General features: G+C 46.3%; 1 long non-coding RNA gene across 2 annotated transcripts; it reads right to left on the minus strand.

Annotated features, from left to right (window-relative positions):
• Positions 1-17,096: 17,096 nt before the first annotated feature.
• LOC122577219 lies at positions 17,097-19,048 on the minus strand. Of its 2 annotated transcripts, none has more exons than XR_006320142.1 (3): positions 18,835-19,048; positions 18,655-18,753; positions 17,097-18,322 (listed from the first exon to the last, which is right to left on the minus strand). It is a non-coding gene; the product is annotated as an uncharacterized LOC122577219 (long non-coding RNA). The 2 variants fall into 2 exon arrangements; XR_006320143.1 differs by having other exon boundaries at positions 17,097-18,016; positions 18,157-18,322; positions 18,655-19,048.
• Between the last annotated feature and the right edge of the window lie 2,600 nt (positions 19,049-21,648).

The raw sequence follows: 21,648 nt of genomic DNA on the forward strand, positions 1-21,648 counted from the left end.
GGCACCACGCGAAATAAGAACTGTAAAAAGAGCGCTTTACGAGGTGAATATAGTAACCGAAAACTCTGTTAACTGTATCATATAGAACATGAAAATAACACGACCGTGTGCGATTATATATTATACCGTGAGTTTAAGGAATCGAGGTTGATATAGAAACATTTTATGGATCGTTTAGATATGGAGGAAGCACGCAATGATCCCCTGATCTTACCCGCGTTATAATCGACCAGCTCTCTGGAAAGATGACTCGTAAGATAAGATCGAAGGGAGAATCGAATTAAGAAAATTCGAGCATTTCTAGCTGTAGACCGAATCGATAGTTACAGCGGCTGTTCCAGGACTTTGCTCTTTTTACACGTAGAAAACGAAGAAGCGTTTCATACCAATTTCCGCCAGTCCGTAAATTCAGCTAGAAAATTGGCACAAAGATCGTGGGAACGAGTTTATTAAATTCTTTAGACTGCCAAGTTCCCCTGCTCTGAAACGTACCGCGTGTACAAGTCAGTTCTCTAGCGGACGAATTCTTTATCTGCTAATGTACGAAAATTTCGAGATCGATTCCAGATTTTTCTTTTTCAAGTATTTTATCTCCGATCGACCAGTCGGACATCGCACAATTTTTACGCGTTCCATTCTTTTCAATTTCATTTTTCTGGAAAACAAAGTGACCGTGGGGCAAAGCAGTCGTCTTATCATCGATTCACCTTGAAAAGGAAACCCTTTTATACGCAATGCGGTATCACGCTGCCGGTTCTCGCTTCTCGCTATTTCCATCGACGCGCTTCTCTGCTCGATCGAAAGTACCTCTTCCCCTCTGTTCCTCCAGCTCCTCTATTTCAAGTCCCATTCCGGACTTATCGGCGCTCGAATTTGCATGTACGTCTGCTACGTTCGCGAGCCTTCGAGTTCTGGTTATTTTCATCGGCGCGATAGACGGACGCGTCCCTCGGGTTGTTGATCTGCCTCTAAGGACACGGTGTAATCCTCCGCTGCTCTGCCTTCGACTCGACTCGTCGAAACCTTTTCCCACGCGCCGAAACAACGTTCGTCGGTTGAAAACGGTCGAGTGTAAACGATCCAGCGGTTATTCGGGCGATCTTGAGGACGAGTACATTAGAATTCTAGATATCTGGTATATCGAATTTTCCTTGCAACGACTAGAGACGTCGACGCTGTTCGTTTACATTATCATTGTTCGTTCCACATACTCCGCGAGTGCTTCTCATTACGTGTCTCGTTGCGTCTACGCGTGCAAAGAGACCTTGCAAAACTTCCCATTTATTTTTAATAATTTAATATTCCCAAGTAAACGAGACGTATACACGCGGGGGAAAAATAAGCCCCCAAAAAAATGAAAGGACCAGTCGGTAACAAAGTTGCTCCGCCACCAATCGATCGGTGGACTTGCGCTCTTCCGCAACTTCCACGTTGTTGCCATAAACAACAACTACTATGATATATGCTTATGCGTATAGCGGTTGATTTTCTCGACCTATAACGTCGTGGTAAAGGTACGGTGCATCATCATCGATCATCGACGAATTATACTGGGCGAATTGTCCTCGCGACAAGCATTATCGGGGTGTCGAGGTCATTGCGTTGGCCCGTGTCCGATCGTCTGCTGGCTGTCTCGCTGTTCCGGCAGATACCATTTCGCGATTGCTCGTAAAGCTTGCGTAATCGCTCGTTTCCTCGGTCGCACGGCTCACTGCCGTTTCTACGATCCTACGTATCCGGGCTTCATTCATGGCCAGCCGTCGTTCCACGGGAAATTTCTCGTCACCATCGTGTCACGACTCGTTCCGTTTCTCGCTTTTCGCGTCTTTCGCGTTGCCAGGAATTTCTCGAACGTTTACGTACAATCTTGGAAGATTGTCCGAGGATAAGGAAGAAGCGAGGAAGGTATTTAAAGATCTGCCTGCGCGTCTTTGGCGATGAAAGAGCGAGCAATCGCTATCGTCAGAATTTCCTCGATCCTTCGGCTGACGTTTAAATATCCCTCGACTACGATCGGAACGACCGACACCTGCTATGACGATTTATATCGTCTTAATCACCTTCGGCCGATCGTTGGAACAGTGGCAAATGAATTCGCACATTTTAATGGAAAATCACAATGAAAATCACAAACTTTTAGTACGATATTACGGGGAATAAACAGACTGGCGAATTTCTGATGCAAATATACAATCGACGAACGAAGGCACGTTCGTGACGAGGCTCCGGTACCTTTTCTCCTTTCTCTTTTTAACTTGATATCGATATTAAGTTAAATTGCGATTATCGTAAAGCTTGAAAACCGCAAATGTATATAGGTAGCTATGTCGTAACTATTGTATATAGGTAGCTATGTCGTAACTATTACAAGGAATATTCTCGAAGGGAAAGAGAAACGTCCGTCAATGACGAAACGCGTACGATTCTGTGGAACGAGCTTCGAGCAAAACAAACGGCCACACGGTAGGTCGTTTTTACGAGCGATAACATTTAGACATAGACAGTGGCCAGACGACGGTTGCGATGGCCCAGTTAACGAGTGCAACGAGGAAAATAAGCTCGGCCGAGGATGGTGATTCATCGATGAGATCAGCGATTTGATCGGAGCTGCTACTCGTTTCGTTAGTACGGTCGCGATGCTACAAGCGGATCCTGAATGGCAATCGCATCGGTCTACTTTCGATCGGTCATTACTGTCGTTACGTGACGGCTTTAGAATGCGCCGCGGCGATTTACGATCGCCGGCTTTACGATCGTCGTAGATCATTCTTGCTGCGCCGCTCCAACCGCCGCAATAATTCACGTCGTTCAACGGTGATTCGATTGCTCGAACGAGCTCGTGCGCTCGTCCTTAAACGCCGCGGTTTAGGCTCGATCGACGCGGCTGTTTACCAAACCAGCCACAGCCTCGCTGAGAACCGACGGTTTTCCGATACGGATACCCCGAGCCTTCGAAATTCACGTTGACGTTACGCGAATTTTAATATACAGCAGGATGAACGCGTTGCGTTAGGCAGAGTCGAATTTATGCCTCGTAACTGGCATTGTCAGCTACTTCTTTCCATCGATCGTTCTTATTTATCTTATTTCAAGGTCGCGTCGAGCAGGTTTTACGGTCGTTGGCGATCCCGCGAGCTAATCGAACGACACGTTAGCCCGAGTGAATTTCGATCGATCGTAATCGCGATCGAAGGTCGTTGGGCTAATTTCAATACGAAATACGAGTTATGTTAATCGACGCAAAGGTAGCAGAGAGGCGAATTTATATCTACTCGAATCGATCGAACGACGCGTTACTGGAAGATAAATTTCCAACAACGATCGGGACGTTACGCGAATTTTCGTACGAAATACGACAAACGCGTGGCGTTGGCTGAAGTTACCGGCCAGACGAAGTAAAGCGAATTTATAGATACTCGGTGACACTGGTCGGACCAATCAAACGACACGTAGTGACATCGTAGAACAGTGTTAAACGCGTCGACACGAGCGAGTGGAATATTTTTCCTGGCACCGTCCTTCGCGTTACGTTTCATGTTATGACATAAACTTCACGTCGCACTATATTAGCTGCGTGGAACGGAATCGTTGCGATGTCCGCGATACCGCGCGCTATGAGCCATCCTCCATCATTTTCACACCTCTTTAGATATATCGGTAACGAGACAGCGCGCCGCTAATTACGCGTTTAACGATCTTTTGTTCGTTCGCTGGTACTCCGCGCTGGTCGTTCCGACGATATCTGAAGATCTGGTTCTGTCAAAGACGGATGGATCCGGCGTACAATGGTAGCAGTAGGATCGTTGGCGCGTAAACGAAGAGACCAGCGTCCGCGGAAGGGCAGAAAGGCGCGCGCGATGCTCGTGGCTGCTTGCAGACGAGTCGTTTGCTCGAGAAGCGGCGAAACGAAGGTAAACGCGGCCGTTTATCGCCGCCTATAAACTTTCGAGCGGTCGCGGAACACCTGCGACGCAGCTTCCCGTCGTAGCGTGAATCACGCGTCGCCCGTCTTACCTATGGAAGCGGATCCATGTCAAGGTCGCCGGAAAACGTTACGCAAGCGATCGTAAAACAGGCTGCCTCTTGGTCGGCCGTCGTCCGTCGCTTTCGCGGCCGGCCTCGTCGACCGCGTGTTTCGCGAGGCGACAATTCCTCGTCGTCGACGAACCTTCGCTGTACGAGACGTTCGCTCTCGTAACTCGGACCAATTCGCAACGGCGAGGTACGTTTTGCGCGTGTCCAGCGTAAACGTAAGATACTACGGCGATGAAAATCGCGGTCAGGGGGACGTTTCGACGAACGCACGCATTTACATAGAAATTCGCGCACCTGCCAGACGCTGCATGAAAGCGTCGGACGCCGGAATGGAACGTCCGGATGTTACGTGCTGGCGAACGTGTCTATGAGCAAGAGCGAGAGCCTGAGAAGAGAAGAAGGCAGGGAGACGGCGTTGCGCGGCTAACGAGGGCTCGTTGCCGCCGGTTTACGGTCCGTGACGCCGCCAGGGGAGACGTTTCTTTCATTCAGGTTTCGCTGGAAGGTCAAGGTCGCGTTGGCAGACGAGCGGCCAAACGCCGCTCGCTCCGTCGTTGGCAACGCTCACGAGGCGGACAGAGACGTTGCTCGTCCTCGCCAGCGCTCTACTCGCCTAACACGAATCGCGTAACCGCGTGACGCGGCGCAGGACGCGTCTGTACACCGCGTGTCTCACGTTCGTCTTACGTGACGTCAGAACGGTACACGGGATGCCGGGAGCGGGAGAGAACGATACCGTAACCTATCCCAATCCGGACGAGCGTAAAGGCAGGCCAATATAAACGAACGTTTACAGGCTCGTTACATTTTTATGGGCTCGACGCCGCAACTACGCCGCTACGGCCATCAACGGAATGTCGTAAACCATCGACCAGCTCTCGCTCCTTTTCTCTTTCTCTCTCTTTCCGTCTCTCGTTCTCGCCTTTTCTCTCTCTCTCTCTCTATTTCTCGCTCTTTCGCTCTTTGTCCCGCGAGACAGCCCATTTTCTCCGTCTCTCCGCCGAAGCGACTCTCTTTACCGCGTTCTTCTTCGCTCCACGGTCACCCTTAGCCGCTGCTCTCCGCCGGTCCCTCGTTCTCCTCGTTGACGCGCGAATCTCCACCCACCCCGTGCGGAAGCCTCCTCCGCGTCTGCCTCCGCGCGGTTGGTGTGGCGACAGGACCGAGGCGCGTGGCGTTTACGCGCGCCGCTTCCGGTCGTCCCTGACGTCACAGCACCGCCGCTCGTACAACACTCCGGTTACGTCACTTTATTGACCGCCGTCATAAAAGTTTTTACACGCGTCCCTCCTGGCCGCTCGCCCCTCCTCGCGCACCCTGTTTCTTGGCCAAGCTCGAGGTCGACCCAGTCTTTCGCGTCCTTTACCAGCCGATTCTTCCTCCTCTTTGTTTACGCGCATCGGTTTCCTCGCTTTCGTCTTTCTTCCTGTCGTCCGTGACCGCCAGACCGTGTCGTTTCAAGTATCGTCGTTCAGTCATTTTCTAGAGTGTGTCCGATTAATCTTCCGACGATTCTCGAGGGAACGGTGGGTCGATTTTCGTAAACATCCGCGTCGAACGTTTCGTCTATTCCTGTAACTCGTTATTCAGCGAGAATGTTTCTCCCTTCGAACGGTTAACGAAGTGGGTCGATTCTCGTTCAGATCGCTCGGCCATTTTCCATTTTCCCATCATATCGCGGAACGTGCGATCGCTTTCCCCCACAAACGCGTCGCGCTCGGTGAAGGGACGCCATTTTTCGGGCGACTTTCACCGAGCGCCACCCTCGTCGTGTCATTGGCCAGCCGAGTCGGCCATCATGACTTTCGTTACGCAATTCATGCCCGAAATTCGCGATGGCCGCCGCGCTCTCCACCAATAGCGGCAACCCTGGCGGCAGCCATTACGAAGAGGGACGAGCCTGCGCTCTAGCGGGGGTATCCGCAACTCGTAGCTTGCTTCTCTCACCGACAGATGCCTCTAGCGCTCTGAACGCCGAGCTTACGCTTTCCTTCGAAAATTGCACGCTTTTCCTTTACCGTATTTTCCCGAAATATACACGGTATATTAGTAAGAAATTTATCGTCCATATGCTATACGAATTTTACAAGTTTTCGATTCGACACGACGTTCCACGTTCTTTCAATTATTCTCGCGCACGTTACTTGCCTTCGTCCTTGAAACGACACCGGTCATCCCAATTTGGGCAATTTGACCGACCTCTTGACGCCAGAGCTAACGCGAAGCTGTTTCTACCGAACGTCTGGTCTTGAAAAAATACGCAACGATAGAATACTTTTACGTTTATTGATTTGTTACTTTCTTGCAGAAGCAATTGTTAATCCACCCGGCACCATCCGCCCTGAACGAAGGTGGACAGATTTGTAAAATTGTAGAACCGGCCGTTTCCGCCGCTGTGGCATCTTTAATGTTGGAATTTTCGCGGAATGCGCGGTAAAAATTTAAGAGACGCGTGGCAAGTCGTACAGGACGAGGAATCTGGTTAATCGGAGTTTCGCGCTTTGACAAGTACCGATCACTCTGACTGCTATTGCTGTAGCCAGCCTTCGTACAAAATTATTTTCCATTTGAGTACGTAAAAGAACAAAATAAAATTCGTTGTATTGTCCTTTTAGTCGCGCGAATTTGAAATTAAAATTTCAGAACCAGTCGATTCCACTGCTGCGCTAGTTCCATTCTCCTGCGGACACCCTTTATATCAACTTTGCGGTAAAATTCGACAAAGTTAAAAAAGAAGAAACCTATCTTCCCCCTAAATTGTTAAAATTGCGCGTGAAAATTCGATGTATCGTTCTTTTAGTCGCGCGAATTTGAAATTAAAATTTCAGAACCAGTCGATTCCACTGCTGCGCTAGTTCCATTCTCCTGCGGACACCCTTTATATTAACTTTGCGATAAAATTCGACAAAGTTGAAAAAGGAGAAACCTATCGCTCCTCAAAATTGTTAAAATTGCGCGTGAAAATTCGATGTATCGTTCTTTTAGCCGCGCGAATTTGAAACTAAAATTGCAAAACCAGTCGATTCCACTGCTGCGCTAGTTCCATTCTCCTGCGGACACCCTTTATATTAATTTTGCGATAAAAATCGACAAAATTGAAAAAGGAGAAACCTATCGCCCCCCAAAATTGTTAAAATCGCGCGTGAAAATTCGATGTATCGTTCTTTTAGCCGCGCGAATTTGAAACTAAAATTGCAAAGCCAGTCGACTCCACTGCTGCGCTAGTTCCATTCTCCTGCGGACACCCTTTATATCAACTTTGCGGTAAAATTCGACAAAATTGAAGAAAGAGAAACCTATCTTCCCCCTAAATTGTTAAAATTTCGCGTGAAAATTCCTTGTATCGTTCTTTTAGCCGCGCGAATTTGAAACTAAAATTGCAAAACCAGTCGATTCCACTGCTGCGCTAGTTCCATTCTCCTGCGGACACCCTTTATATCAACTTTGCGGTAAAATTCGACAAAATTGAAGAAGGAGAAACCTATCTTCCCCCTAAATTGTTAAAATTGCGCGTGAAAATTCGATGTATCGTTCTTTTAGCCGCGCGAATTTGAAACTAAAATTGCAAAGCCAGTCGACTCCACTGCTGCGCTAGTTCCATTCTCCTGCGGACACCCTTTATATCAACTTTGCGGTAAAATTCGACAAAATTGAAGAAGGAGAAACCTATCATCCCCCAAAATTGTTAAAATCGCGCGTGAATCTTCTCCATTCTTGTCCGTTGACGACGAGACGGTTCCTCCTCGAGGGAGCGCTATCCTCGAAAGAATTCCATGAATATTAACGTTTCAATTGGGAATTGCCGTAATCGCGTTACACGCGGAGTCTCGTTTCTAATCGTCTAATTCGTACGCCTCTATCGCCGGCAAGTCGCGTCCCTCTTTAAATCTTCCAGCCACGAGAACCCGTTTCGCTTTATCTGGCCGCTTAAATCTGCTCGTAAATCTCAGCCGTTAAACGAATAGATTCAGCCGGATAGTTCGTCCAACGGCTCGCATTAAGCTTCATTAGGCTTGATTTATGGCATGCGCGTACCCGTCACCGCGAGCCCAGGCTTCTCCTCGTCCGACAGAAAAATATTATCGTCGCATCGGTAACGCGCCTCTGTTTACCTGCTTCTTGCTGCGCGTATCGCGTTGACTTTGATCCTCCCTCTCGATGTAATCGCGTCGGAAAATTACGATTCCAATATTTACGATGTACGGAACGATTTGATAATGCGAAGCTGACAACCTATAATAATAATAATAATATTAATAATAATAACAATAATAATAGTAATTCCGAAATCTCAAGCATCGCCAAATGTTCTCTTCCGCTACTTTCGTTGCCGTAATTACGGCCGCCGTACGTTGGAAAAGGGAAACTCGCGCATTTTCTCACAGATATTTATATCGAGATACGCGCGATTTTCCGTGCTACGCTGGATCGGCCGCGCGCCAGTGACACGCGTATGCGAATATGGGTGCGCGGAAGTGTGCGCGCGCGTCTCGAAACACGGACTGACCTAACTGTTCCGTTGGCAGCGAGGTATGGAAGATGGTGAGACGAAGCGGAGCGGCGAGACGCGCGCGAATCGACCAACATCCTGCAGATCGTTCGTCGTATAAATCTGAAACTATTTTAATATGAATTGCAAGCGTGACCTTGGCGTTCCTTCGCTTTTATTTCGCCGATTTAGACCCACGATCCTCGACAATTCGATGTAACAACGCTACAGAAGTAAAAGTTTCGAGATTACGGTTCTATACGAACGTATTATATCTATTAGTATCTCGAATAGTACGAAGCAATTGTTTCAATAATTCGGCGATATAATTGTTACGACGTATTTATATTCGTCGTTACGGATAACGTTACAATAGATATTTACTCTGGAAATATTCCGCGGTTATTCTCATAGATAAAACGTGATGCGTTATTCGCGGTAAACTGTTTCACTCGTTTGCTCCTATTGGATCTATCGTTACTCGCGCGTTATCTCGCTAGAGTTTATAAAACGCTCGGCTCGAACGAAGACCGAAATTATGGTTGCGAGGCGAGTGTGCCGAGTGTCGGAACGGGTCGCAGGTACGCGAGTCTTATCCCGTGGCGGGATAATTACGTCGCTGTGTTTATCACGGCCGGTTATGCGACTCCGTTGCTCTCTGGCAAAACGACCAGGCAAAGACCAGCGGAAGACGCGATTCGTTGGCGGACGACGAAGAGAAGACCGTGCGTGGAATTGCCGATGACCGACCTTCCACTCGACCATTTCGACTGGTTTCGCGGATCGAAGATACTCGGCCAGCTTCGAAAACGGGAAAAAATCGACGCGCGATCGATCCCTTATTATAATTTCTTGCCACGCTCTTCTCCTCTCGCTTCGCCGTCCTCCACACCGTCGTCTCTCGCTAGCTGCTTTTCCCATGCAAATTCCTATCTCTTTGTCCGCATCGCGGACCTGACCGATCGTTCCGAGCCAACGTCGATCCATCGTCGCGCTTCCTTCTCGTTTTCGAACCCTCGCAGGTCGAGCCAGGGTGTGGCCGGCCGAGAAAAATTCATCGTCGTTCGTTGCACTTGTCCGCGGTGTTCGTTGCGTGCGTGCACCGGCAAAATTATTCTCCTCTCGGAGACGATGTCGCCGTCTTCTCGCTTCCTGCGCCGCGATACGGGTCGATTTATGGCCTTGTTCAGGGAAGATTGTGAAGAAGGGAAGTTGTCGAACGAGGGTGGCTCGTTGGACGTGCAACGTACGCCACCTTATTCGGGAACGTTCGTGTTGCAAATACGAGAAGAAGATTTCCAAAGGATCGACGGATCGCCCATGTGAATTTCAAACACGTGCGGATACGACGAGACTAAAAAAGGCTGATGCCAAGAGGAGAGACGTGGCGCGCACGCGTTCCCTACGACCTTAACCCAGACCTAAGTCAAACTTAATTCGACCTTAATCCGACCCGGACGTCGATGGCCGACGAAACGAGCCGAAATAGGGCAGACTTTGCCTTTGACGACTGGTCGATGCTGTTCTTCGACGTCTTGCAGATACTCGAACGTAAATAAAAAAATCGATACCGTCGTTTTCGAAGGAACGTCGGAAGAAGCGACGTCCTGTGCGTCGCGAGGTCTCGGTTTGCCGATCGAAATTTACGACGAGGAAACCCCTGCCAGGTAAAGGATACTTGCGCGTCTCTTCTCTACCCGTTAGGTGGCATCCTGCCTTTTTCTTCTTTTATTACTTAATTTGTACTTTACAATTTGTCCTGCTGGACATTTGGTCGGACGCATCTTGGTGGCGCTAAAAAATACGCATTGCCAACTTTCTCTCGTACAGTTAGAGATTTTGCACGAGTTTAAAAGCGTCGAACCTGCTGCCTCCGGTAAAGTAAAACCGCGTGTCTTCGTCGCTTACGAGGATGTTTTCGAAGGAATTTCGTTCGCCAAAGAGATTCTCCACGAACTTGGAATCGCCGAAAGTATGAAAATAAGGGATTTTCCAAAGTAACGCTCGATGGGATTTGGTTTCGAGCGGGATGTCCTCTGGACGGAATCGGTAATTCGGAGAGACCTTTATTCCCCCTCAAGGATTGTATGTAAAACGTAGCTGGCGATATAAACTTCGCCTTCCGAGTTGGAACGGCCGTGTACGTTCCTTCATTTACCCCTTTACGAGCTGACTCTATTCCGAATAATTCCGCCCGAGTTTCCTATCTCGCCGAGTCGCCAACGAGGGTCCGGTAAATGGTAATTTTCTCGTTTTAATTTCCCGTTTAATTCCGCGTTATAGCGAATTTTATCGCGCCGCGGTGTAACGATTAAAAATTCTACAGGGGAAAAACTGGACGAATCGCGTTCTCCTCAATTTGTAAGTCGAACGGTCGGCGAGATGAGACATTTGTCTCGATGTGCGCAGAAAATATAACGATTTTTCGTCCGCGGGTCGACGCACTGGATACCTGGTGCGCGACGTAAGGTCGGAAAAAGGCGAGTTTGTTCTTCGAGGTAGCTCAATTAATTAATTAAAGCCGATTAATACAACGTTATACCGCGAAGAAATGTTTCTTCGGTAGATGGTGGATTTTTATGCGTTTATGGCAAGCTGGAGCGTGCGACGATAGAAATACGGAAAATAAAATATAGTGCAGTACCACGGTTAGTTCATTAGTGACAAGTAGACCGAACAGGTGTTAATTGCACAGAGAATAATATTCTTTAAACACGAACTGAGTAATTAATCGACGACTGGACTCTCATCGACGCAGTCCCACGTTCTTTGACTGACGTCTCGACTCGCGCTGTTGTTAATTCGTTCTTTGCCCCCTAGCGACTCCTCGTCTTTTGTCCCAGCCGCTTGTTTGTAATTCACACGACACCCGCAGGCCGCTCATCCATGACACCGCAGTAGCTGTACTACGTCTACTTGGCGCGCGTAGATAAAAGAAACTTTTCCTTAGAATCGTGCAGATTTGCATAAATAAATACTATGCGCGCGTTCTATTTAATTCCAGGCAAACCTCGCCTCTGTCCCTTAAAATACGAAATTAACAGTCTGCAAATTGCGTAAAAGGCGGACGAACTTGGAAATCCGCGGCCTGTTGAACCGCCGAATCACAGATGGAATAAAACGTTCGAAGGGTGCGATAAACCCGGTCGATTTGCTCGCGGAAGTCGGCGAAAGAAGCTTTCGGGTATGGAGGATTCGCGCGTAACGGACGTAAGAATAGATCGGCGGAAGGAACAGAGAGAAAGAGAAAGGAGATGGGCAAGATAGTTGACACGTAACTCGATACGAGCGCGTCTTGTTTACGACGTTATAAAATTACCGACTCGATGCTCGCAACTGAAATCTCTCGGAAGGACGGGGGTGGTACGCGCCAGCCTCTCGGGCGCGTGCAGCCTCTTGGAAATTTCGAAGCGGCCACCTGACCGCCGAATATTTCATGCGAATCCTCGATTTTCGCCGCCGAATCACAGGACACGCGTTCCATTCTCGGGATAACAGGACCTCGACGGATTATGGAGATCGAGTCTCCCCGCGTTGTGTCGATATTTCCACGAGATTAGGTTTTATCGATAGAGACGCCGCCACGGGGCGGTTTAATATCGAATAACGCACGTTTATTTGCGCTATTTATTCGCGACGACACTTTGCAAATGTTTCTGCGTCGTGTGGGAAATTGTCTCAGAACGAGGAACACCGTTCGCAGAGCTACCTGGTAATCCTACTTGGAAAAATTGCAAACCCGTAACCTGTAGCAGTATCCTAACTGCTCTAATTAGTTTACTAGCGATAAGTAGATCGAACAGGTGAATAATGTTCGTTAGACGTGAACTAATCGCAGCGAACGTGTAACGATCAACGCAATCCGCAGTCTTTGACGTCCCAACTCGTACTGTCGTTAGTTCGTTCTCTGCCCCCTGGCAACCCCCTGTCTTTCGTTCTGGCCTCGCCACGTACATGCTCGGCAACCGCTCGTTTATAATTCGCGCGACACCCCCCAAGCCCCTCATCCGAGATACATTTGTCAAATTATCGTGTCAAATTGTTATTCATTGTGCGTACATTTATACTTGTCGTATTTCACATTTGTTTAAAGGAGGCAGTGGAGGAGGAGAGTGGAAGAAAAAGGCGGTAAATTTTGTATAAATCTTTTGTAACGAGTTCCGATCGCAACTCCGACGATCCAATCGATCATATTAAGTGTCAGCTCGATCGATCCACGAAACGGTCGCACGTGGCTGCTGCCAGACGGTGTCGGTTGGCACGATGCCACTTGAATTCGCTACGCAGATTGGTCGTCTAACGAGGCGCATCTACCTGCTGTCTAGCTTGTCCAATGTGGAAAGAACGTGCCACGACTTTTACATGCCCCCTTTCATCCTTTTACCTGCTCGTCCGTGCGCACGATCCAGGAATCCTATCTATCGATGTAAACCACGCCACGCTACTTGGTTCCTTCTTTCTAACGAACTTGAACTGCGCTCTTGAAAATTCACCTTCTAACGCCTTGTACGAAGAATATTCTCTGGTCGCTGGTATCGGGACATCGACGAAGTTTATATTTGAATTTCAGCGTACACAATTTGCAAAGAGAACGGAATCGAATGCATCCTCTTGGCGTCAGCGATGGAATCGCTAGGGGAACGCGCGTCGTTCCAAGGGATAACGTATCACAGCGCTTCGCCACGAGGGTAAGCAAACGTAGGCATAACTTTGCCAGTCTTATGAAGACAGGAGGTATCGGTCCCCAGGGTGTTCGTAGACGGGTATATACGTGTTTCCATGGCTCGCTGCGAATCCATGGAAATGCCAGACGAACGAATTCCAGTCTTTTCGGTCAAGTACGAGAGGATACGTCTCGAAGCGAAGTAAAAATTACATCGCGATGGATGTAAACGAAAGAGACTGGCGCGTTACACGGTGCAAACGCGCCTGATTTAATCGAACGCGTTAAATAATATCGAAAGTATCAAATACGGTTTTTAGAAGGGAAATGCGTGCAGTTGCGAGTTTCGTAATCAGTTGATATCAGATTGTTACAGGTGGAAAAACGAAATGGGAACGTTACGTTGCTGTTAATTACCTGAATTACGTCGTTGTATTTTTACGTCGAGTATATTTATCACCGCCAGACTCGAATTACGATCTTTTATTACGATCACCGTGCGTGCGATATATAAAAAAATAGCTGCATTCTAATTTCCTGCTAGTTCGAAAACTACCGCTCCATTTTTTCAAATTGCAAATTGCAATTAAAAATTCGACGATCGGTTTGACAATCGATACAGAGAACCATTTTTCCTACTTCTTAAAACAAGGCGATCGTTCGGCTTCGGGTCGGAATTGATTTCGCCGATGCCCCGAAGATCAGCTTCGCGAAAATGTAAAATTGTCGGAGAATTCCTTCTCCACGGAATTACAGCGAATCGTTCGATTTTTCATTCTCCAGCCGATTGTTGCAAAAAGAGCTGCAAGCTCGCCCATAAACGTTCCTCTCGGAGACGATCCGGGGTTCGTTGCAAGAGGGTTGAATTACGATAACGAGGCACGCGAGTCGAGGTTAGCCGCGTGACGCGGAAGAGCGTGATTTAGAGCGGCGCTCTCTCGAGCATGTGGAACGAACGTCTATTTATATCGAGATCCGACGCTGGAACGCGTAATAATCGTAAAGCAGAGTTTTTGCGGGTCCTGCCGTACCGCGAAGGAAATTAGGTCGGTGGTTCGCGTCGCCAGGTACCTTCGACTCTGCCTTCTGATCTTTTCTATTTTGAGTCTTTTCCTTCCACCACTCACGCGCATTATATCCAGTGACGTAATGTCTTCTCTTTGAACAACTTATCCTCGCGTGTCATTATCGTTCGATATTTAGAGACAAATTCGTTACGCGATTCGCAAGCTATTTCTTTTCTTTCTTCTCTCTTCCTGTCACGTTTATTCGTATTCGTAAATATAGCGATTAAACAAGTAGGTATGAAGCGTCGCATAAGCAAAATGAAACAAAATCGAGGACATTTCACCTGCAAATACAAAGGGGTTAAAAATCGCTCCTCGTTGGTGGAATAACCTTCGCTTTCCAGATGCGTGGCCGGTTTGCGCAAACGACAGACGTATGCGAAAAACCTGTCAATCTGGAATATCTATGGAAACAACTGGTCGCAGTCGTGGCACAATGGTCGCTAAAATATCGAAGCCATCTCCGATAACTTTCCCCCCGGATAAAACAAAGGCCGTTTGTCGCGAGGCTAGGAGAGAAGAAGAACTGGCGAAGGACTCGACGCGTTTCACGTAATCCCGGCATTCCATGGCGCGTTTCGAGGCCTGGATCCGTGGGGCGCACACCGGTATGTATATGGGACAAGTGGAAACGGCCAAGTATCAATAAAGACTCGAGAGGGTTCTAAAGTTATCAGGCTTCGGCGAGAGTCGTTGGCTCGGTTGCTTGCGTTCTCGCGCACTTTTCATCCCCTTTCCCCTCTCGTTGGTTGCTCACGCGGATAGTCGGTCGAACTGGCTCGTTTTCTTCGTTTTCCCAGTACGTCGAGCCGACGCTCGAACCCGTTCTCCATAAGGAACCATACCTCGATTCCTGCCGTTTTTCTTTCACTCTCTCTCCCTCTCTCTCTATATATATACTCCTTCCTCTTCCTTTCCACCTTTTTTCTTCGTCTTCTTTTTTCTCTTACCTTTTCGTACCTCCACGGTTCTCCGCTGCACGGTCGTTCGATAATCCTGCAGGCTGGTTCCCCCTTTCCGGTTCGCGAAGCCACCCCATTGGACGGACAGGTACGCATAACGCGCACTTTTTATACGCGCGATCCCCTACTCCCTGTGACGGTCGCACAGCGCACCGGTGCGGTGCCAGCTTATCGGATTCCTGGCCAATGCCGTCGGATAAAATTCGTTATTTACTAATTCGTTTATTTACTCCGGGACCCGCGATGCCGCCCACGTTCCCCATCTGTTGCGTGCATGGTCCCCGTCGTTTCTGTCTTCGCGATCGGAAATTGTGCGTCGACCACGCTTCGCTCGATTTCTTCTGTTTGCGCCGATTTGCTGTTCGTCGCTCGCTTTTGCCAACCCACTTCTTTTTGTCTTTGTCCATGCTGACTCCTCTGCTCCAAGGTGGACCTGGCCATAGTCGAACATCGCAGGTGAACAACACCATAAGTCATATTTCCAGTGTTCTACGAAAGGGCAACTTTTACACGCAAAGTACTACGTTACCATTTGATTTACGGGTTAGATATGCCGATTTCTGTCGCCTCTTTGAGTATTTAAAAAACATTGCTAACGTCGCCTGTGCGGATTATTGTCGATCCACTTAAGCTAACGCGAATATTAACGCGAATATTTCAAAAGCTTCGTATTTATTCCCCTTCTCGTCCAGTTCGTACTAATGTACTTGTGTTTCGCCGCCGAATGACATAAGAGTCAGAAAATGGACAAAAATCGGTCTGCCATACTTTCGTTGTACGGAGAATGTTTAGCCCATAGAAGTAATTCAACGTAGCAGAAACGATTGGTTTGGAAAGGCGGTGTATCTTCAGGCTCTAAGCTTCAGGTAGCGAACTAGTAACTCCAACGTAGAAGCTGATTACGTCATTTCTGACGTTATGTCATCGGGAAATATAAGTACTCATCGTCGTACCATTGCGCATACGTAATTGCCGTTCGGAAACAGCTAAACGCTTTTAACAGAAACCACTCGAAAGGAAAGTGACGATCTTTGTCGTTCGGCGAAATGCTTTACCATTCCCGTAAGATACAAGACAGCAGTTTTCTCGAATGGATTAAACACGCGACACTCGCTCGCCTCTCGATTCTTATGTCCTATCTTTCGCGCAATTCGCCGATTTTATTCCACCGAAAATCGGACGAATGTCCCACGCGTTCATCCGAGGTAACATCGAGTTCCATCGACTTTGCATAATTAAACGCGAGACCGTGTGGCCTATCGGAACGACGAAAGAAGGTTCGAAGATCGGAATAAAATTGGCTTCTCGTAATACTCGAGCGCGGTAACGTTGATTCCGCCACGTGAAATTTATTCTATTATTAACGATCGTTATGAATCGAAAGATCGGTTGGTCGTTAGAGCGGTAGCGATTTCAGAGTCGAATCGCCGCCCTTATCTGCCCACCTGGAATTAAGTCGGGCTTCTTTTCGCTAGTTCCTTCTGCTTCCTTTTTTCCTTCTCTTGGAGCGTGTGCCCTTTTCTGAGTGTCCGGAGAGCGCTGTCAATTACGCGAGTAACGTTTACTTGAACCTGTTTTCAAGCGGATCGAACCGGCCGTCCACTTATCGAGCCATCCTGCGATTCTCGTGAATGAAAACCATTCGTTACTTTCTTCATTTATTTGCCCTAATGAGAAAAAGCAGTTTGTAGTGGTCCTTGCCTTCGTTCCTTATTTCATCTCGTTAGAGCGACACGTTTCGGGTCCCGTTAAGCGTATCGATGTTCGATCGATCGATGGCCACGGCACAAATCGAACGGAATATCTGGAATTTAATAAAAAAAAAAAAAAAGGAAGAAAGTGGAGAGAATACGCCTCTGGTCTTGTATAAATTTATTTCGAAGACACTTGGCGCTTCTATCGTATAAATTACAATGTTATTTACAGTTATGAAGTTTAACTACAGGAAACCTAAATACCTATATGTATACGTTCGGTAACAACTTCAAAATACGATCGATAGCGCGGATCCTCGCTTCGGATTAACCATGAAACTGCACTTCAACTTCATCTTATATAACGTCCTGTTGTACAACATTTTCCGTCGTGCTGTAACGCTCGTGATTTCGTCTCGATATACTTATATTTCCACTCATAATTACACATTCGAGCGACATCGATGCTCGATTGATATTTCTTGAATAATTTACATTCAAGACACGCGCAATTTCTAACCAACGATCAATGTTCACCGTTCCGATAAAGGATCGTTCGTGTTAAAAGTAGCAAGAAATCCTTACGTAACTTTCAATAAGTGACAAAAAATAAAACGTTTGTTGTTCGAACAATTACGAACAATATTACATTCGTTACATTCGTCGAAAGACTCTAACAAATTTTAGGTACTTTGTTCATAATACTCGAAGACACAGAAATTTTAGGTATCCTATTCCTATCCGATAATTAATGGCGACTCTGTCGTTGTACCTCTGTTTGAGAAGTAGACGTTCCGGTTCTAATAACGAGCTTGCGAACGCGTTTTTATTCGACGAATAAAGCTTCCAAGCTTAAAAAGAAAAATCATGCGATCTCGAAAAACGATGCGAAAGCTGCCTCGATTGCCAGCCCTAGCCGCCTCTTCTTACGGAAGTGGACGGTTCGAATCGCGTCTGGGGGGTTGCTGAAACAATGGCGAACAGACAGGGTGTGAGAGACGAGTTCCACGAAGCGATTTTGTGCACGACTTACGAGCCACTCCGGCTCCGTGATAAGAAAACAACGCTGCTACGTGTGAAAAATACAAAGTCGAACGACGCTGTATCTGAAAGTATAATCGTACACGATTCTGCTTAACGCGTGCAACAAGAACCTGGCCCGTAAAAACAAAGACTAACAGTCAGCTATTTACGAGGCCGCTCGCGTACCTTTAATGAATCGCCTTGGTAAATTAACGCGTTTTACCTTTGCTTTCGATTACGTCTGCAGGATTACGCGATTCTTTTCTTTTCCCTTTGTTCTTCTTCTTCTTTCTGTCTCTTCTTTGCCACTCTCGCGTTGATTGAGAGACGTTAACCCCGATCGTTTTCGTATCCCAGGAATACGAGGTACGAGTTTAAATTTCAACAATCTGGAACGCGAAAGAAGAAGAAAGAAATACATACGTTTAATTGTACAACGTTGAGTAAGTGTCCCTATATAGCAACGTGATACATTTTCAAGGTCGAATGTAATAAGCGTGTTGACGAGTATGTAATTATATAGTGGCATAGCAAAAACTCTTATCTAGAAAATATCGAAATGAATATGCACAGGCCTCCATTTTTTTTCTAAACTATGTCCCATTTCTTAACTGCGAGGTCGAACTCAATATATGTATCGTAGAAAACTTTTATGCCCCTGCCGTGCACGTTGTGTCAAACGCTGTAAAGTTTCATTAGCGTTGCTTCTTTGAAATCTTACCGAGGAGACTCGATTATCCAATTATATTTGTTTCCCTATAACGCGCGTGATAAATCCGTAAGAGATGTTTACAAAGCTTCGAATATTTTCCTGCATCTTCTGTGACCACGAGAAAAATAAGAAGCATTACTCGCGAGTTCCTGGAATATCCTGCTTTCTGCAGCATTATATTCCACTCACAGAAGTTGTCCTCCTGTCCTTCGAAACTTTTATTATCGATACGTATATTCGTCTAAATCGAGCAACCGAATGTCCATCGAGGAAATCGACGAACGAAACATCCGTCACAATGCGTCTCGCGCGCTCCAGCTGCCGATACGCCTCAACATTTCAATGCATTTGCTCTTTTAAACACGCGAACCCGACGAAAATTTGCACGTGCCGTGGCGCGACAGCGATACGCGGTTACCGCGAAGTAACTGATAATTTGTTATTACAGTAGCCGATGGTCAATTATTATAATCTGAAACTTTTTTAGTTTGCATAATTGTTTTTACTTTTTAACAATTTCGTTATCGAAACGATGCAAATCCATTATGTACAGCTGGGGAAACGAGGTGCTGAATCGTCCACAAGGCACGTTGCCAACTATAAAAATAACACATTACAATGTCGCATGTAAAAATACAATCGAAAGTAAAGAGATTTGCATGACTTGTTTCGCGTTGATTTATCAGCTGGATTCGCCAGTTTTCCAGTATCGTGTCGTGCATTATTCATCGATGGAGGTTTTCAGCGATCGGAAAACTGGAAAATCTACGTGATCGATCATTATCTTGGTTTTACACGAGCCTAGTTTCAGTCTGTTTAATGACAAAGTACGTTCCGTCACAAAGTATGCGATGATTTAAAGAAATATCCTGATATAGCCTGACGATAATAGAAAAAGACTTTGCCAGCGTTCGTCTTTAATAGCATTTTTCATTGTCGAGATTCGTTAAATTTCTCGAAGCATGTGATTTATCATCGAATGCTTTTAACGCCGATGTCGGACAAGCGTATAAACGATCGGACGTGGGTACGTTCGAGTGTCCTTAACGTCACAATCAGCGGCTCGTTATTCATTTTCATTTAGTCCGACCGTGTGTATGGTCTGTTTGGTCCCGCTTGGTAAGAAAAATATCCTTAAAAGAGGGTGAATTTAACGAAACTTTTCTCCCTTCTTCTCGGACTACCTGCTGTCTGTAAAGTTTCTTCATGTCTTTTTAACGGTTCCGCGGCCTGACGAACTTTAAGAACTCGCCCGTTCGGTCGACGCCTGATGATGATAAAACGTAACAAGTTGCCGTCTTGGTTACACGTTAGATTAGAAAGAATCCATCGGATTTTACGTAATATTAAAAAATACTAAATTACCAATCGTTACTGATGCGCATAATTTTTCATTTCAAACGTTTTAATGTTAAACATCCCCTTGCGATATTAAAAATCCTTTTATTCGTCGAAACGGAAAGGGGATTAAGACGTAAAGAATCTTAGACACAGCCTTTATCAAAACATGTGTGTATTTCAAATATCGTACACGGGGAGTGTCAGTAACTGTTACGAAATATTGCTTTACGTTCAACGATTTACGAGAAATTGCCTATGAAATGAAGTCTTTCGTTCGAATGTAGACATATTACGATGCGAAACGTTTTCAGTCGATTCGATAGCAGATCGTACGAAGAAGCGCGCGTCGTAAAAAATCGATAGCTTATCTGTGGCGAGCGAACCGCGCTTAACGAAGACACTCGACAGTTTTTGGTGGAACAGATAACGCCGGTGACTTGTAAATGGAGTTGCACTTCCTGGTGGCCACTGCACTGGTTAGATAAGCAGTCACGATTCGATAGAGGGAATTGTCTTTTTGCTCGAGGCAAAATAATCGTGAGACGCGCCGTTGCGACCGATATGCATAACACGAGGCCTAATTAAACCAGTGCTTCCTCCCTTTCTTTGCAATTGCGATATTAATGCGCGCCGATCTCCGAGCCTGACTGTACTACTTAATTATTCTCGCCGTGAACACCCAACGAGTTTATTTAACGACGTGTAACCGCATATCGTGGTAATTAGCAAATCGAGACATGCGTTGCATTCGCGATGATTTAAACACAACGGAGCAACGATATGGATCGTGCCGGTAACAATGAAGTTATCCATTCGCATCTTTAGCCAGATTCGTCCTTTAGATCTGTTTGTATCCAGCTTTTTTATTGCTAATAAAACTCTTAGACCTGTTAAAGAGCAGTTTTGCGCTAACGCAACATTTCATTTATAATTTATTTCGCTCGATTTACATCACCGAGTCCTGCTTCTTAGCATTACAACTACGGCAAGGAAGTGGCAGGATTCGTTTAATATTTTTATTTTATTTCGACGTTATTTTATTCATTCGGTAAGTTTCCATTAAAACATTTTGAAAAATTAAATTAAAAAGTTAAACGTTGTTATGTAGATAAGAGTTGGGTTGTAAAAATTCGACAAAAACCGCTGCGACGTTAAACGTTATTATTAACTATGATCGAGCGTTAATATTTGCTTCAAACAACGAGCATTTTTTGTACTTATAACTGGTTAATTTCTATAATTTTCGTCGTTTTATCGTATTCTTGAAGGCTTCGGGACGAAATATCGTGCCCGCTGACAGCAGCCTAGAAGAATAATTTCGTTTCCCTCGTCGTTCACAAGTATTTATCGAGCAAAATGGATAGGAATGTAGAAAAACGTTTCTTTTCCTTTGTTTTGTGCCATTCACGGAAGTAGACACTTGTACGACTTTGCGTCACCGATGGAGAGGCTCGACATGTGATGCGGCATCTGTTCGAGTTCTTATGGTATGGTAATGGAGATGGAGTGGAAAGAGATTTTTAAGATGAAATCATAAACAAGATGGTTGGTTCAGATTTTATTGCTTCGAGGTTGTTAACTGCGAATGATTCATCTATCAGTAAAAGCTGCTGTATTGCTGTGTTTTGAAAACAAAGTTGTAATAGCGAAGTAACGAAAGAG

This window comes from Bombus pyrosoma, linkage group LG18 (assembly GCF_014825855.1).
Source record: "Bombus pyrosoma isolate SC7728 linkage group LG18, ASM1482585v1, whole genome shotgun sequence".
NCBI classification, from domain to species: Eukaryota; Metazoa; Arthropoda; class Insecta; order Hymenoptera; family Apidae; genus Bombus; species Bombus pyrosoma.